The sequence below is a fragment of the Hordeum vulgare genome, chromosome 5H (genome assembly GCF_904849725.1).
Source record: "Hordeum vulgare subsp. vulgare chromosome 5H, MorexV3_pseudomolecules_assembly, whole genome shotgun sequence".
NCBI lineage: Eukaryota > Viridiplantae > Streptophyta > Magnoliopsida > Poales > Poaceae > Hordeum > Hordeum vulgare.
The window spans coordinates 356093090-356104797 of record NC_058522.1 but is presented as its reverse complement, the minus strand read 5'-3'; positions in this window follow the sequence as shown (position 1 = coordinate 356104797).

Sequence of the window (11708 nt, the reverse complement as noted above, 5' to 3'; positions counted from 1 at the left end):
GTCTAAGCTGTGAGTTTGTTTGTCACGATGGTGTTCACCAGGTTGAACCGTGCCCCTGCTCATGAGCAAGGCGAGGGTAGTCAAGCATCGCAGGAGGAACTGCCTCACCCGCCCTCTCTGGCGGAAGTTATGCTTGAGGTAGAGAGAAACAAAAGGGAGACCAACCGTCTGTTAGAGTGTATTGAGCAAAATACGGCTCGTCAGCCTAGGAATGATGCAGTGTCCCTCAATGACTTTGTGAAGCTGAATCCTCCAAAGTTCCATCACTCCGTTGATCCCCTCGGCGCTGACGATTGGCTGTGCAGTATATCACGCAAGATTCGCTCTGCGAATGTTTGAGGCCGACAAGGTGACCTTTGCGACGTATTTTCTGGATGGACCCGCCAATTTGTGGTGGGAGAACTTTGAAGCTATGCATCCTGCCGGACCAGCGGCCACATGGGCAGATTTTAGTGCAGCCTTTCGTCTGCACCATATTCCAGAGGGCCTGATGGACAGAAAGAGGGAGGAGTTCTGTGCATTCACCCAGGGAAAGTTCACCGTGGATGCCTATAGCCGCGAGTTCGGTAACCTTGCCCGCTATGCAACAGATGAGGTGTCTACTGATGCCAAGAAGCAATCAAGATTCCGTAAGGGTCTGAGCCCTGAGCTTCGTCGTGATTTGCGCCTCCACCAATGTACAAACTTTCAAGCTCTTGTCAACAAGGCAATCAGTGCCGAGACTGGTCACACCGACTATGAAGCCACAAAGAAGCACTCCCGTGACTCTGGCTCGTCATCTGGTTCCGCGTTTCCGAAACGCAGGCTGTGGGTTCCAAATAGTTCTCTGCCGCCAAGATACACTCCGAGGCCATCCTATGGGGCGCCTCAGATGAATCAGACCAACCCTCCAGCAAAAAATTATGGTGGTCCAGCTAGCAATGCTGCACCACGCGCCAATTAGGTGATCTATTACAAGTGTGGAGAACCAGGGCATTATTCCTGAGAGTGTCCTCAGAATGTGGGTCCCAAGCAACCCGGAAAGTCCGTTGGGCAAGGCAAGTCAGGCAAAGCTTACTATGTGAAGCCAACTCCTGCACGTGGCCGTGTGAACTATGTTTCAGCACAAGAAGCTGCAGAGGATCCCGACGTCATACTGGGTATGCTCCTTGTTAATCATCACCCAGCGTCTGTTCTTTTTGACACTAGGTCTTCTCATTCCTTCATTTCAGAAAGTTATGCACAGTTGCATAACATGTCTTTCTGTGATATGCCAATCCCATTGGTTGTCCAAACTCCTGGTAGTAATTGGCAAACCTCCAGGATAACCTATGACAATGAAATTCTAGTACACAGGCTAGTTTTTCTAGCATCTTTGATAGCCCTGAAATCTTCGGATATCAATATTATCTTGGGTATGGACTGGATGTGCGCTCATTATGCCAAGATTGATACTCATTCTAGAAATGTTCAGCTTACCCATCCCCCGGGTGAGATAGTCAGTGTCTCTACTCGAGTTGCCAAATGCCAACTCTATTCCCTCAATGCCAACCCTCTTCCGGAACTTGAAGACATTCCGGTAGTCCGTGACTTCCCGGATGTTTTTCCAGAGGAATTGCCAGGAATTCCACCTGACAGAGATGTAGAGTTTGTGATAGACCTTGTTCCGGGAACTATTCCAATAGCCAGAAGACCATATAAGATGGCACCCCTGGAGCTAGCCGAACTTAAGAAGCAATTAGATGAGGCTTTGAATAAAGGTTTCATTCATCCTAGCTCTTCTCCTTGGGCTTGTCCCGTCCTCTTCGTCAGGAAGAAAGACGGAACGGATCGGATGGTTGTAGATTATCGACCAGTTAATCTGGTCACCATAAAGAACAAATATCCGCTTCCCAGGATCAACGATCTGTATGATCAGCTCGCTGGATCCTCAGTCTTCTCCAAAATGGATTTGAGGTTGGGATACCATCAAATCAAGATCAAGAACGAGGACATTCCAAAAACGGCTTTTGTCACTCGTTATGGCCAATACGAGTACACCGTCATGTCCTTCGGTTTAACCAATGCCCCAGCCACCTTCTCTCGCTTGATGAATTCAATCTTCATGGAGTATTTGGATAAATTCGTCGTAGTATACCTCGATGATATTCTCATCTACTCGAAGAACGAACAAGAACATGCCGCGCATCTAAGGCTAGTATTGATGAAACTTCGAGAGCATCGCCTTTATGCCAAGTTTTCAAAATGTGAATTTTGGTTACCAGAAGTGACCTATCTAGGTCACGTAATCTCTGGTAAGGGTATTGCTGCAATCCCGAGAGAGTTCAAGCTGTCCTTGATTGGACTCAACCTGAATCGGTTAAGCAAGTTAGGAGTTTTCTTGGTCTAGCGAGCTATTGTCGCCGCTTTGTCGAGAATTTCTTCAAGGTTGCAAAGCCTCTAACTGAACTCCTCAAGAAAGATAAAAAGTTCGAGTGGACACCATAGTGTGAGCATAGTTTTCAGGAACTGAAAAGACGCCTGACTTCCGCACCTGTGTTGCTACCACCAGATTTCTCTAAGGACTTTGTTATCTACTGCGATGCCTCGCGACAAGGATTAGGTTCCATTCTCATGTAGGATCGTCATGTGATTGCATACGCATCTCGACAGTTGCGTCCACATCAGGATAATTATCCCACACATGATCTTGAGCTTGCAGCTGTAGTCCATGCACTTAAAACCTCGCGACATTACCTTCTTGGTAATTGTTGTGAAATATTCACTCATCACCAAAGTCTGAAATATATCTTCACCCAGCCGGATTTGAGTCTCAGGCAAAGACGGTGGGTTGAGTTGATCACGGATTACGACTTAGGAATAACTTACACCCCGGGGAAGGACAATGTTATGGCTGATGCACTAAGTCGTAAGTCTTATTGTAACAATCTGATGCTACAACGAGGTCAACCACGTCTCTATGAAGAATTTCGGAAGTTAAATCTTCACATTGTTCCTCAAGGATTCCTTTCTACCCTGGTGGCGAAGCCTACTCTTAGGGATCAAATCATAGCCGTGCAGGCATATGATAAGGGTATATCCCAGATTAAGGAGAATATTGCTAGCGGAAATGCTAGGGATTTCTCTATCAATGAGCAAGGTGTTGTGTTCTTTCAGAATTGTTTAGTGGTTCCTAAGAGAAAATGTGTGCGGCAATTGATCCTTAAGGAGGCTCATGATTCTCCTCTTACCATTCATCCTGCTAGTACTAAGATGTATCACGACGTATGCCTGAGGTTTTGGTGGACTAGGATGAAGAGAGAAATTGTTGAGTTCGTTGCTAACTGCGACGTTTGTCGTAGAGTTAAGGCAGAACATCAAAGGCCTACTGGCACCCTTCAACCTTTAGCTATTCCTGAATGGAAATGGGATAAAGTCAATATGGATTTCATCACCGGATTTCCCAAGACCAAGAAAGGAAATAATGCTACCTTTGTGGTCATTGACAGTCTTTCCAAAGTAGCTCAGTTTCTTTCCAGTTCGTGAGAGTATAACAGCTAGCCAGCTAGCAGAGTTATATACCTCTCGAATAGTGTCTCTTCATGGTGTTCCTTTGGAGATTAACTCAGACTGTGGAAGTATCTTTACTTCTCGCTTCTGGGAGAGTTTTCAGAATGCTATGGGGACTCACTTATCTTTTAGCACTGCTTTCCATCCTCAATCAAGTGGTCAAGTAGAAAGAGTGAATCAAGTCCTAGAAGATATGCTCCAAGCTTGTGTTATAACGTTCGGTATGAATTGGGAGAAGTGCCTTCCATTCGCTGAATTTGCTTATAACAATAGTTATCAATCAAGCTCGGGCAAAGCTCCTTTTGAAGTTCTCTATGGATGAAGATGTCGAACACCTCTTAATTGGTCAGAAACCGGAGAGAGGCAACTCTTTGGCCCGGATATGATCGAGGATGCAGAAAAGGAGGTTCGCATTATTCGTGAAAAGTTGAAAACAGCACAGTATCGTCAAAAGAGCCAATATGATCGTCATCATAAGGCTGTGCCCTTTGAAGTTGACGAGAAGGCTTACCTTCGGGTTACACCTTTTAAGGGTACCCATCGATTCGGTATCAAGGGCAAGTTGGCTCCTCGTTACATTGGTCCTTTTCGCATTCTTTCCGAACGAGGAGAAGTTGCCTACCAATTGGAACTTCCTCCGCATCTTTCCAAGGTTCATGATGTTTTCCATGTCTCGCAACTCAGGCGCTGCTTTTGGGATCCTATCCGTGAAGTGGACCACGAAACGCTTGATCTCCAAGATAACCTTTCATACCGAGAATACCCTGTCCGTATTCTTGATCAAGCTGAGCGTACCACTCGATGTCAAAACCTCAAGTTTCTTAAAGTTCAATGGTCAAATCATTCCGAAAAGGAGGCAACATGGGAAAGAGAGGATCGTGTCCGACTTGAGTATCCCGCGCTATTCCCGACGACTTCCAAATCTTGGGGCGAGATTCTTTTGAGTGGGTGTGAGTTGTCACATCCCTGATCCCTGTTAGGGTTTAGTAACTTGTGCTCATGTTTTATTTCAATGCATCCAAGGAAATGAAATGAAAACCCAAAAGCAAAACAAGAAAAACAAAAGCAAAACCCTAGCAACTTCTTATTCGAAAGAATTCCAACAAGTGCCAAAATCAATGAAACCAAAATGGCCTTCTTAAAAGTTCAATATTTCTGATAAATGTTGAAAACAAAATATCAGAGATGAAACTTATATTCAAACTACTTTTGGCATTTTAAATTTAAGTTAAAAGCTACTGAAATCAATTATATATTTGATTTCAAATAATTCAAAGTTTCCAAAAATGTTGAAAACTTTATGAGTGGTTGGATATATTCCAACTAACACTTTAGTATTTTTCAAACTATTTAGAAATAGTTTGGAGCCAAAAATAAAACAAAACAAATAACAGAAAGAATAAAACAGAAAACAGAAACAGAAGGAAAAAAAATCTATCCTACGCTCACCTGTAGAGGCCCAGCCCACAGGGGCATTGTCGTCTTCTTCCTCTGCCTTATGGCAGAGGAGAGATCGACCACGACGGCTCCCCTCCACCTCCTGCTTCACCGTGGTGCTCCTCGGTGCCCCCAGGACAACGCGACGTCGGGAATGAGTCCCCCGAGCGCGTCCTTATCCTCCCCCACTCTCCATTCTTCCCCCTCCTCTCGGTTTTCTTCTCTCTTCTCCCTGCCACCATTAGCAGGAGCTTGAGCTCGAGGCGCCCGAGCCCTCTAGCCACAGGGAACCCTCCCCGAGTGCTCCATCCTCTCAGCCTCGTCAAGCTCGACATGTACGCCGAAGGAATCAACCTCCCCAAGCTCTGTTGCTCCACATCGCTGTCGACTTCAACCTCCGGCCGCCGGCAAGTCTCCATTGAATCGCCGTCCACAGCATCTCCCCGAGCCGTCTGAGCCTCCCATCGTCTCCACCGTGAGCTCGCACGTGTTTCCCCTCTGTTTTCCCTCGCTTTCTTGCACTCTAGCCACGAGACCGACGAGCCCGAGCTCCGGTAGCCGCCTCGGCTCGTCGCCGGTGACCTCCAGCCACCCTCAGTCCCTCCTGATGCTCGTAGTGGATGAGACCAAGTTTGGGATCATCCCAGTGCTCTCGGCACTCAATTCTGAGCACCACAACAAGCTCTGGTGCTTCTCCGGCGAAGATCCGCCGCGGATCTGGTCGCCGCCGGTCAGTCTCCGGCAGGGGACGACGTGGCCAGCTAATCCCCGATTACTTAGCGCTAATTAGACGCTGGCAGTGGGCCCTAGTGGTGGGTCAAACACACTTAGGGGCTGGTCAGCGCGGGATTATCCCCTGTGTCGCTGACCAGTGGCCCCCACTTGTCAGGTTTGACCTGACCAGGTCGGCCGACTGCTGACGCAATGCTGACGTAGATCTGACGCAATAAAGAGTTTTCTGATTTAAAAGAATTCCAGAAAATGCCCAAAACTCCTAAAAATCATAGAAAATAATCTGTAACTCCAATGAAAATAATTTATATATGAAAAATGATCAGAAAAATCCAAGGAATCTTATTTTGATATTTTCAAACATGTTAGAAAATGTTAACATCACCAAACAGATAAAATGATGAATAGGATAACCTTATTAAATAATTTGGAGTTGGAATTTGAAATCCATTTGAATTCCACTTCAAATATTATGACCAAACAAAGATCAAGCACAACCACCACCCCAACATACCATCCTCATGCATGCTAAAACAAGATTAGCTGAGCATCAGGTCGGATCAGTTAAAAGGGTATTCGAAAAATACCTTGTTTGAAGTGATATTTGAATCTTGATTCAAATCAACTTCAACTTAAGAAAAGGTAGCTACTGTAGCCCACCACCTTTCATTTTCATGCCATGCTCATGCATCATCTTGTTGCATATGAATGTTATTGATTGATGTTGTTTTTACCGGTAGGCCCCGCTCCTCCGGATTCCACTGAATATCCGACTAACGGATATTATCCCTCTGCTGAGCAACAAGGCAAGCAACCATTTTGATCATCCCGATAAATCCCATGTTCTCGCTCCTGCTCTTGTTTCTTGCATTTGGTAAAAATGCTTTCACTACTTTTATCACGTTTGTTGAACCCACTTCCTTTGCATGACCTGTCCTTGTCACAGTAAATAGGTGAACCTTGCAATCTAGCATAGCTGGTAGATGCTTGAGCCATGATGTTCCTTATCCTGCTATGCATGCTATGCTTAGAGTTGAGTATGGTCTGTCATCTGGGTGATGAACAGGATTGTGAGAATGTGTTCAGTTATTAAAGGTGGTGTGTTGACCCTGATTTGGTAAAGGTACCGGTGAAAGGCTATGTAGGAGTACATGGTGGGTTGTTTCATTGGAACCGTCCTTAGGAACTGAGTTCCGTGTATGTAATCCAAGACTAGATACTACCACACGTTGGAATACTTAATTGACCCTCTCGACTTATTAATTGCTTAGTACTCGGTCCAGAGTTGGAAGTAGTTTCTGGTGTTTATAATCATGCTGGAGGCCGTGCGTAGCGCCGACCTTAGAGGTGGGCTATGATGCGGTAGGCAGTGGCACGGTGTACCAAGTAGCACCCGGATGGTGGACTTGGGAACCCTGCGCACATTGTTTGGGGCCATGGCGGAAACCTCGGACGGACTTCCGTGCGGGTTACCCTCAGATAGGCGATAGACCTGGACTAAGTATTAGCGTGGTTAACGGTAGTGGCCGACTCCCTCGCTGGGCTTCCGCTTGAAGGTTGCCGAGGTGCATGACGTGCACATGGCGATAAGTGGCGAGAGCGTGTGTGAAGAAGTACACCCCTGTAGGGTTATGATCTATTCTAATAGCCGCGTCCGCGGATATGGACTACTTGGAAACATATGTTGTTCATAGATAACTATAATGGCTACTCATAAAATTGTCAAGATAAGCGTGAGTGTCGTGGACGGCATTTCCATAGGGAGACGGAATGATTCCACGATGGAGTATTGTTGTGGTGTTAGTGGACTTGTGTGTGAGAAACATAGTTGTCAAAACTATTGAAAAATGCAAGTTGTCTAGCCAAGAGTCAAATGCTGGCTTTCCGCATGAAGCTCCACAACTCCTTAATGATACATTGCATGAGTAGACTGATTTCCTAAAGTCTTGCTGAGTACTTTTGTACTCACGTTTGCCTAATAATTGTTGCAGAGGTTGTTAATGACCCTAATGGACGGTTCTACCTAGACATCGACGACGACGAGTAGCTGGTATCCCAGCTACGATCTGGCCCTAGGATGGGTCTGTAGATAGTCAGACCATGTTAATTTATCTTTCCATCTGTCTGTACTCAGACAGTTTTACTCTTCCGCTGGCTTGTAAGACTTGTGTGTATGAATCATGATGATGGGTCGTGAGACCCTACCTGTGTAATATTATGTGTGTGGCTCTTCCGAGCCTACTAAGTAAAGTTTGTATGCTTATGGTTATGTTGTGATGCCATCAATGTATCTATACATATCGGTATGCCATGCGTACGTGTGTTGTACTTGATATGTATGGGGTTCGATTACCTAGTCGTATGCCTTAGTAGCACTCCTTACGGGGAAATGCCCCTTTGTGATTCCGTCGAGCCTTGGTAGTTCGCTACTGCTCCGGACATATTGGTTGACCGGCATGTGTCCTTCTTAGCTGTTGTGTCTGTCCCTTTGGGAAATGTCACACGTATGTAATGGAGTCCTTGTAGCTTGCTACGACTCGTCTACATTCGTTGATGACCGACACCTGCTTTGGTGGGTCATGTATGCCTGTCCGTGTACGGAACTGCCACTTTAGTTTATGACTAGTTATGTCGATCCGAGTTCTTTGACATTGGATAGCTAGCGACACAATCGCATACGCGAGTCAAAAGGCACAAACGGTACCGGCTAAGGTAAGGCTGCAGCCGTAGGGATAACCGTGCGTGAGACCGCAAAGAGATGTGATGTGTTACAGGCTGGATTCCTATGGCTTAGGATCGGGGTCCTGACAATAACCTTGACAAAACCCCATTCAACTTGATAATGGGAGTAACGTTGGATCAATGTGAATATTTTAGGGTGCTTGACTCAGAATGAGAAATTGTTATGTGATCCAATTCATATGTTGCATTGGTATGCTTGGAATTTTTGCCAAAGATATGATTAAACTTGTTGCTCTAGGATGAAGAATATACACCTTCCCTTTTCATGTGAATTTAATGATAATAAAACCTTAGCTTCTTATGATAATGGTATATATGAGTACTATGACGTGGAACGAATAGAAGAATTAGTTGCTTTTAAGGGTGCTTATGAAATTGAATCTTTGTTTGGTAAGTGTGAAAATTATCATGATGTTGTTTACAGACCTGAGAATTTTGCTATACTTAAATATTGCTATGAGAATTATGAATACAATTACGATATTGATGCATTTCTTGAGAAAGTCTCCGATGTCCACGAAGAGACTAATTACTCCTCGCGAGTGCGTTGGTTTCCCTCCAAGCTTAAAGGGTGATGTAGCACAGCGATGACAAGTATTCCCCTCAATTAAGAAATCAAGGTATCAATCTAGTAGGAATATCCACAAGACTATGTTAGCAGCCCCTCCACACAAATAGCAAATCCTCGCAACCCAACGCGTAGAGGGGTTGTTAATCCCTCGTGGGTAAAGTAAGGATAGATTGATAGATGCAAATAAGAGTGATAACAAATAGAACACAACAAGGTTTTTTTTTTGATAATATAGATGTGAAAACAGAAGAACAAATAAAGTAGAAAAGCAAAAGAAGATAGAGATCATCTGTTTTTCAACTGTCTTTTCAGTACCAGGGTCTGGAATTACCTTCAGATATCATGGCAGGGACAATCTATGGGACTACTTCTTTAGCTGCAAGAAGAGACTTCCACCAACCCTTCTTCCCTGAAGTAGTCTTCGTTGCTTGTTGGAATATCTGGACTGTGAGAAATGCCAAGGTTTTCAACCATCAACAACCCAAGTTCAGAAAATGGAGGTCTAGTGTTATTCATGATATTTCCCTTTTAGCTCACACGATTAAACCTAGTTTTAGGGATGACCTCCTTAGATGGATTGCATTTTTACCTCCTTGAGGTTTGTATATGAACCCGCCTCTATTCTTTTGTACATTATATTCCTCTCTTGTACATACAACCTCTTTTTATGTGAATAAAGGAAAAGGTTGTGGGGTGATTCTCTACAGTAGCCGGTCAAAAAAAAGTAGAAAAGCAAAAAAGCAAAGTAGAGATTGTAAATAAATGATGTGAAGTAGACCCGGGGGCCGTAGGTTTCACTAGTGGCTTCTCTCAAGAAAATAGCAAGTGGTGAGTAGACAAATTATTGTTGGGTAATTGATAGAAAAGAAAATAATTATGATGATATTAAAGACAATGATCATGTATATAGGCATCACGTCCAAAATAAGTAGACCGACTTCTACCTTCATCTACTTCTATTACTCCACACATCGACCGTTATCTAGCATGCATCTAGTGTATTGAGTTCATGGAGAAACAGAGTAATGCCTTAAGAATGATGATATGATGTAGAAAAAATCTATTCATGTAGTAATATACCCCATCGTTTTATCCTGAATGACAACGATACATGTGTGTCATGTCTCTTTTTGTCATTGAAATTGAGCACCGCAAGATCGAACCCATCACAAAGCACATTGTCCCATGAGGATAATTATCCCACACATGATCTTGAGCTTGCAACTGTAGTCCATGCACTTAAAACCTGGCGACATTACCTTCTTGGTAATTGTTGGGAAATGTTCACTCATCACCAAAGTCTGAAATATATCTTCACCCAGCCGGATTTGAATCTCAGGCAAAGATGGTGGGTTGAGTTGATCACGGATTATGACTTAGGAATAACTTACACCCCGGGGAAGGACAATGTTATGGCTGATGCACTAAGTCGTAAGTCTTATTGTAACAATCTGATGCTACAACGAGGTCAACCACGTCTCTATGAGGAATTTCGGAAGTTAAATATTCACATTGTTCCTCAAGGATTCCTTTCTACCCTGGTGGCGAAGCCTACTCTTAGGGATCAAATCATAGCCGTGCAGGCATATGATAAGGGTATATCCCGGATCAAGGAGAATATTGCTAGCGGAAACGCTAGGGATTTCTCTATCAATGAGCAAGGTGTTGTGTTCTTTCAGAATCGTTTAGTGGTTCCTAAGAGCAAATGTCTGCGGCAATTGATCCTTAAGGAGGCTCATGATTATCCTCTTACCATTCATCCTGGTAGTACTAAGATGTATCACGACCTACACCTGAGGTTTTGGTGGACTAGGATGAAGAGAGAAATTGCTGAGTTCGTTGCTAACTGCAACGTTTGTCGTAGAGTTAAGGCAGAACATCAAAGGCCTGCAGGCACCCTTCAATCTTTAGCTATTCCTGAATGAAATGGGATAAAGTCAATATGGATTTCATCACCGGATTTCCAAAGACCAAGAAAGGAAATAATGCTACCTTTGTGGTCATTGACAGTCTTTCCAAAGTAGCTCATTTTCTTCCAGTTCGTGAGAGTATAACAGCTAGCCAGCTAGCAGAGTTATATACCTCTCGAATAGTGTCTCTTCATGGTGTTCCTCTGGAGATTAACTCAGACCGTGGAAGTATCTTTACTTCTCGCTTCTGGGAGAGTTTTCAGAATGCTATGGGGACTCACTTATCTTTTAGCACTGCTTTCCATCCTCAATCAAGTGGTCAAGTAAAAAGAGTTAATCAAGTCCTAGAAGATATGCTCCAAGCTTGTGTTATATCGTTCGGTATGAATTGGGAGAAGTGCCTTCCATTCGCTGAATTTGCTTATAACAATAGTTATCAATCAAGCTTGGGCAAAGCTCCTTTTGAAGTTCTCTATGGACGAAGATGTCGAACACCTCTTAATTGGTCAGAAACCGGAGAGAGGCAACTCTTTGGCCCGGATATCATCCAGGATGCAGAAAAGCAGGTTCGCATTATTCGTGAAAAGTTGAAAACAGCCCAGTATCGTCAAAAGAGCCAATATGATCATCATCATAAGGCTGTGGCCTTTGAAGTTGACAGGAAGGCTTACCTTCGGGTTACACCTTTGAAGGGTACCCATCGATTCGGTATCAAGGGCAAGTTGGCTCCTCGTTACGTTGGTCCTTTTCGCATTCTTGCCGAACAAGGAGAAGTTGCCTACCAATTG